Source organism: Cryptomeria japonica, chromosome 9, assembly GCF_030272615.1.
Source record: "Cryptomeria japonica chromosome 9, Sugi_1.0, whole genome shotgun sequence".
In the NCBI taxonomy this organism is placed as follows: Eukaryota; Viridiplantae; Streptophyta; class Pinopsida; order Cupressales; family Cupressaceae; genus Cryptomeria; species Cryptomeria japonica.
In genome coordinates this window covers 21,212,478-21,219,726 of record NC_081413.1, presented here as the reverse complement: position 1 = coordinate 21,219,726, position 7,249 = coordinate 21,212,478, and positions in this window count along the sequence as shown.

The following is a 7,249-nucleotide window of genomic DNA, read 5'->3' as shown; positions in this document are numbered from 1 at the left end:
CTGGCTTGTTGTTTCTTCATATTCACTCCATTTTCTCCCATTCTTTCATCATTAGTTCTAATTTCTTCTATTCTACCTCCCCTCCACTTTTCATTCTTTTTCGAGAGATCGCCCGATTTTTCGAAATTTTTCGGCCCATCTCTCGAGGGGGCATACCACCCATTAAATTAACATTTTAATGGGGCATTTCTTCACACCTATTTTTCTTTCTTTGAAACGACGCGATAAACCGCACCGTCTCAAAGAGGGGCAAATGTAGTCACATAAATCTGTCCACTTAATTAAATGAATACTTAGTATTTATTTGATTATTTAACCATCAATTAATAATTAATTAAATTAATATTTAATTAATTCATCTTAACCCTATTCTCCTATTAATTAAATAAATTATTCAATTTATTTGATTTAATTCACTTAACCAAATTCAGACCATTAATTAAATAAATAAATCATATTTATTTAATTAAATCTTCTCTCACATTTAAATAAATTAATATTTATTTAAAACCCCCAAAATCCCACCTCTCACATTTAAATAAATAAATCATTTATTTAAATCACCTTTATCCTCCACCCACTTGTATTTTCCTACAAAAGCAAGTTGCACAATTATTTTAAATAAATAATTTATTTAAAACACCTTTATCCTCCACCCACTTGTATATTCCTACAAAAGCAAGTTGCACAACTATTTTAAATAAATTATTTATTTAAAATCCTATTTATCCTCACCCACTTGAAACCTTTAATGGTTTCCCTTAAAGTATTCAAACTTGGTGGCTTTAAAGTCTTCAAACTTGATGGCTTCCTTCTACAGTCTTCTTAAGACTTTAATGGTTTTCCTTAAAGTCTTCAAGCCTTTAATGGTTCCCCTCAAAGTCTTCAAGAATTTTAATGCTTTATCTTCCTTTTTCTCATTTAAATAAATTAATATTTATTTGAATATTTATCCAAATACAACTTGCACACATTTATTGAAATAAATGAATTTTTATTTTAATAAAATCCTATTTTCCCTCACCCACCAAATCCACTTGCAAAATCTAATCCCCTTCTAGATTCTTCTAACCCCTTCCTAATTAACTTAATCCATCCCCTAATTATTGTCACATTCCTAAGCAAAATGGAGTCACTTCTCAAAGCCTAAAAGTCTTGGATAACCTTTGAAAGCTTCCAACCTTCAACCACTAAATGGCTCAAAGTCTTTGATAACCATTGAAGGCTTTCAACCTTCAACCACTTAATCCCCAAAGTCTCCAATAACCATTAATGGTTACCTCAAACCCTCCCACATGGTTAAAACATTTGTTTTGACTCAACCTCTACCCAACCCAAAGGTCTCATCAGGCCATTAATGCTTTGACCATGATTATCTCTTAAACATTTGCACAAAGGTTTATCCTTGGATTAACTCCTAATCCAATGGGTAATCTTAATTTAGACTTGACCCTTACCTTCTAGATAACCATGAGGTCTTCTCAGGCCTTTAATGCCTCCAACCTCTTCTCTCAACCCAATCCTATGTTGACACTTGTCACCATTTTATTGGTGCCAATTGTGCACATGGATCCCCAACTTTCAAACTTGGCCCTTGATTAAACCATTCAATCTTAACCCTTCATTTCCCCATTTCTTCTATAAATAGAACCCTTCTCCTCAAGCAAAAAGAAGCATTTTAGAGTATTGTTGTTATACTGGCATTAGCATAGAGCTTTTTCATAGCATCACTATCTACTCTAGCATAGTATTTAGCTTTTCATTTCATATTTGAAGCTTAGTATTAAATCTCAATCCTCCATAAGCATCCATAGTGCAAAAAGCTGCTGAGAGCTACACTCATTTGGGACTTGGAGAGGAGAGGAACAAGGGAGGAGCAACTATGAGCATATTGATTAGCTATTTCATTTTATGTTTATATGCTTTCTATTTCATGCTTAATATCTCTCTTGATATGCCTGTTTAGGATAATCTTTTGTTGCTAACACTAACGTTTGTTTCTTGTGCTCTTGTGTGTGTTGCCATCAAACAGATTTTCTAATCCTTTTTGCAGAGCAAGCCAACGAGTACCCTGAGGTCATGCAAGAGATACATAGCAGATGTAGTGTGGGGTTTGGATTGATGCTATACAATTGATCAAAATTGTTTGGACAATCTGGTGCAATCGGTTTAATTGCCCCGGTCAAGTCAAAGCGTGACAGTTGATGTCAGTTGGTCGCTTGGACATGATAAAGTCTGAGTAAGTGAATCAAAGTGACCTGATGTGACTTAGACAATTGATGTAATTGCCCGATGAAGTCAAGGTATATGAAGCAAAATACTCGTTGAGACGTAGACAATTGATGTAATTGTCCGTTGGATTGTGTTTGATTGGTTGATCAATTGATAGTGTGTGCCTGTGATGGATGATTGTGGTGAATCATAGCAGCCCCATTGAGACTAGGTCATTATGATAAATGCCTGATGTAGTCTAGGATTACCATGATCGATTACCTGTTGAGACCCGAAGATACTTGATCAGAGTATCTGTTGATAGTCTAGGTGTGTGTGAGACGATGTATCTGTGCAGATAGAGTAACTGACTTAATTTATTGGATGACTTAGGATAGGAAACACAATCCCTCCTAGTTAGAGATGGATGGTGATGAACGTGGCTTGATTAGGCTGATTGGGACACGATGTAGGGTATGTGATGCTGATTATTGAGATGGGGAGGGTGGGGGGGGGTGCAATGTTAGATAGAAGAAATGGAGGACCTATTACATTCCTATGGAAGAAGAGGAAAATAGAGTATCCATTGTCATTACTATGTATGAATGATATGCAGCTATTTATGAATGTATGGATGGATGGAATGCAACGGAATGCAATATATACAAATGAGATGGAATGATGATCCATGGTGCATTATTTTTCATCATTGAGCTTTAAAATGTTGTAAGAAAATACAAGCAACTTGACATAAAGATTCAAGATGACCAGAGTCTTTCTTACATGGATTTTGATATAGCAAGTTAATACAAGCAACTTGATATAATGGATCAAGTTGACCTGAGTATTGCTTGCGGAACAGACAAGGATTATCTCCGTTCATGCATGACTTGGATCGTCCTCCTTGATCTTAGGCTGATCATATCCTGAGACAAGTGCATACCGTACTAAGAAATAAAAACCTTTATCCAAATTGGATGAGGAGGAACCAAAGAATGAGCATTGTACCTGCAAACAAACAGTATATACATAAAGAATAAAAGAATATGGATCCTTGGTAATGGTTCATGCTCATATGGTCGAGGTATACGCTGTAGTCAGCAAGCCGTAATGATCTATGACTGTATTTGGCATAAGATCACATAGCCTAGTGAACTTCCCACGTAGACACCATTAGTACATGCCCCAGAACTTCATCGGAAGTAATGCGCAAACGATACAAAACAATGCTGAAAGATCCCGATACAGATAAACAAATGATTGTACTCATAAATCAACCAAGTATTTGATAGCTTAACATAATTTTCTTGTCAAAGAAAACATCATCTTGTCTTTGTTTTGGTAAGGAAGGATGCATCCTTGTTTTAAAGACAGTTTTGGATTGTTGATGTGGATTGTGTGGTTGTTTGGTAAATGGTCATTGTGTGAGTAGTTTGTCGCAATGTTTGTTTTGGTATCTGCATGGATGAGTATGTACAAGGTGTTGCCATGTTTTTGTGTGATTTTTCAATGGTTTTGTCGATGTTTTTGGATTTTGAATTGTTTTGAATGTTTTTGGTATTTTTGCGAGATATTTTTGAATGTTTTTGGATTTTTGATGATTGTTTGAATGAAGAACTTAATGAATCATAAGACAATGTAGAATCCACTTCCATCAATAGGTTAAAGGCATTGCCCCCAGTTTTAGACATGACTATGAAAAAGCGGGATGCAAGATGTATGGAGTACTATCATAATTGCAGAGGAATAACAAGCCATGGTTGATGGATGGATGGATGTATGTATGAAGTAGATGTGATCGCCACAAGTCTGAAAGATAATGGAGCCATATCCTTTACGAGTGGCACCTGTTTGCCAGGTTTTCACCATCGTTCTTACCCAAGGTGCCACCGGAGTGGTTGTTCACCGTTTGGATGCATGATTTTTCTTTACTTTTTTGAATGTTTTTATATTTTCTTCAGGACATTTTTCTGAATGTTTTTGGTATTTTTCTGATATGCAGGGGAGCCTGATGCTCTGTACAGCTTATGTGTAAAACCGTTTGAGGTGCATGCTGTTGATTGGATCTGCGAGCGGTTCTCCGTCTGATGTAGCCAACTGATATGCCCCGGACCCAAATACAGCAGTGACAACATATGGGCCTAGCCAATTTGATTCAAACTTGCCTTGATGTTCTCTGTTTGGTTGGTTGCGAGGATTCTCTCGAAGAACAAGATCACCTACCTCAAATGTACGAGGTCTAACTCGGTGATTGTAGCTTCTACTCATGCGCTGCTGATAGGCTTTGAGATGGTTGTATGCAGCTTGTCGCTTCTCATCAAGTAGCTCCAAGTCCTGAAGGCGTGAGACTCTGTATGCGTCATCATCAATGAGATTGTGCAAGGAAACCCGTAAGGATGGTATCTCGACCTCAATAGGTAAGATAGCTTCAGCACCATAGACCAATGAATAAGGAGTTGCACCTGTAGGGGTCCGAATGCTAGTTCGATATGCCCATAGCGCTGGATTCAATTGAACATGCCAATCACGGCCGACATCATTGACTGTCTTCTTTAGGATCCTCAATATGTTTTTATTGGATGCTTCGGCCTGACCATTGCCTTGTGGGTAATAGGGAGTGGAAAAGCGGTGTTGGATATGAAATTTCTCACAAAGTTCACGGACATCCTGATTTTTAAAAGGAAGACCGTTATCTGTGACGATGGACATGGGTACACCATACCGGCAGATGATGTAGTTGAGGATGAATGAGGCGATCTGCTTGCCGGTGACTTGGGTAAGTGGAACAGCTTCGATCCACTTGGTGAAATATTCGGTGGCGGTAATAATGAATTTATGGCCATTGGATGAAGATGGATGGATTTTACCCACAAGTTCAAGACCCCATTGACAAAAAGGCCATGGTGTTGTGATTGGTTGCAGTTCTTGAGCTGGTGCATGTATCAGATCGCCATGAACTTGACATTTCTTGCATTTCCTGACAAAGTAGTAGGAATCCTTTTCCATAGATGGCCAATAGTATCCAGCTCGCATGATCTTCTTGGCTAGTGATGGACCACTTGAGTGAGTCCCGCAAATTCCTTCATGTACCTCTTCCAAAACCTTTGTTATCTCATCTTGTTCCAGACATCGAAGGAGAGTACCATCAAGACTACGTCGGTATAGGGTTTCAGCAATAATGGTATATCGAGCAGTTTGGCGAATGAAGGTTTTTCGTTGGTTATTCGATTGGTTGGGAGGAAGGGTATGATCGCGAAGATAGGTGTAGAACTCACCATACCATGGGGATTCGGAACCAACAAGGCGACATATCATTTCAGATTCGGGGATATCATAAGCGGGGATCCAAAGCTGTTCTACCAAGAACTCGTAGCGTGTTGAATTCTGTGGAAGATCTAGTAGAGATGCGATGGTAGCCATAGCGTCAGCAGCTCGATTCTGATCTCTTGGTATCTGCTCAAAAGTGATAGTAGTAAATGATGTCTTTAGATTGTCCACCATTTGCTTGTATGGCATGAGTTTATCATCTTTGGTCTGATACTCAACTGTTGCTTGTCGAATGACTAGTTGGGAATCGCCATATACTTGCAGTTCTTTTAATTTCCATTGTATGGCTAATCTGAGTCCTGTGATCAAGGCCTCATACTCTGCTATGTTGTTTGTGCATGGAAATGTGAGCCTGTAAGACTTCGGGATGCTATCACCTTGAGGTGTGATAAACAGAATGCCTGCCCCCGAGCCGTGCCTAGTGTATGAACCATCAAAGTATAATTTCCATGACTGTGCTTTTGTAATCATGAATATCTCTTCATCTGGAAAATTGGAAATGAGAGGATGATCACCTATGAGAGGTGCATCGGCCAACTGATCTGCAATAACCTGACCTTTGATAGCTTTACGGTCCACATACTCAATATCAAATTCACTTAGAATCATCACCCATTTGGCTAAGCGACCTGTCAATGCTGCTTTGCTAAGTAAATACTTGAGTGGATCAATCTTTGCAATGAGTTGTACCTTGTGTGTTAACAGATAGTGCCTCAATTTAGTGGCTGCCAAGATTACTGCTAGGCAAGCTCGCTCAATAGGTGTGTAATTGAGTTCATAGCCAACCAGTGTGCGAGAGATGTAGTATATAGCACATTCTTTGCCTTCTGCATTATGTTGTGCCAGTAGTACACCCAATGATGTACTTGTTGCCGAGATATAGAGTAACAATGGTCTACTTGGATCTGGTGGCATCAGCAATGGTGGATTCATGAGATAGTCTTTAAGTGTCTGAAATGCTTGCTGGCATCGGGCATCCCACTGAAAGCGGATGTTCTTGTGTAGCAGGTGTGTGAATGGGTGACACTTATCAGCCAATTGTGCAATGAATCTGCGGATGGATTGAAGTCGTCCTTGTAGTGTCCTTAGCTGACTGATATTCCGTGGAGGTGGCATGTCCATTATTGCCTTAACCTTTGCTGGGTCGACCTCAATACCTTTGCTTGAGACAATGTATCCTAGAAGCTTCCCGGAGGTCACTCCAAAGACACATTTCTTTGGGTTGAGTCGAACATGATATTGTTCCAGTCTATCAAAGATTTGATCTAAGATATGGAGATGTCCTTCTCTTGTGAGTGATTTTGCTAGTAAGTCATCCACATAATCTTCCATCATAGTATGCATCATGTCATGGAAGATGGTGGTCATTGCTCTTTGATAGGTCGCTCCTGCATTCTTTAGACCAAAAGGCATTACATTCCAGCAGTATGTGCCCCATGGACATGTGAAGGCTGTCTTATGTTGGTCCTCTGGTGCGATCTTTATTTGATTGTATCCTGAAAAGCCATCCATGAGTGAAAGCATGGCATGTCCTGCTGTCAAATCTACTATGATGTCGATATTTGGTAGAGGGAAGTCATCCTTAGGACATGCCTTATTCAGATCTCTGAAGTCTGTACAAATGCGGATGCCCCCTTTTGGTTTGCCGACTGGCACAATGTTGGAGATCCATTCTGCATAATCAATTGGTCTAATGAAACCAACATCCAGG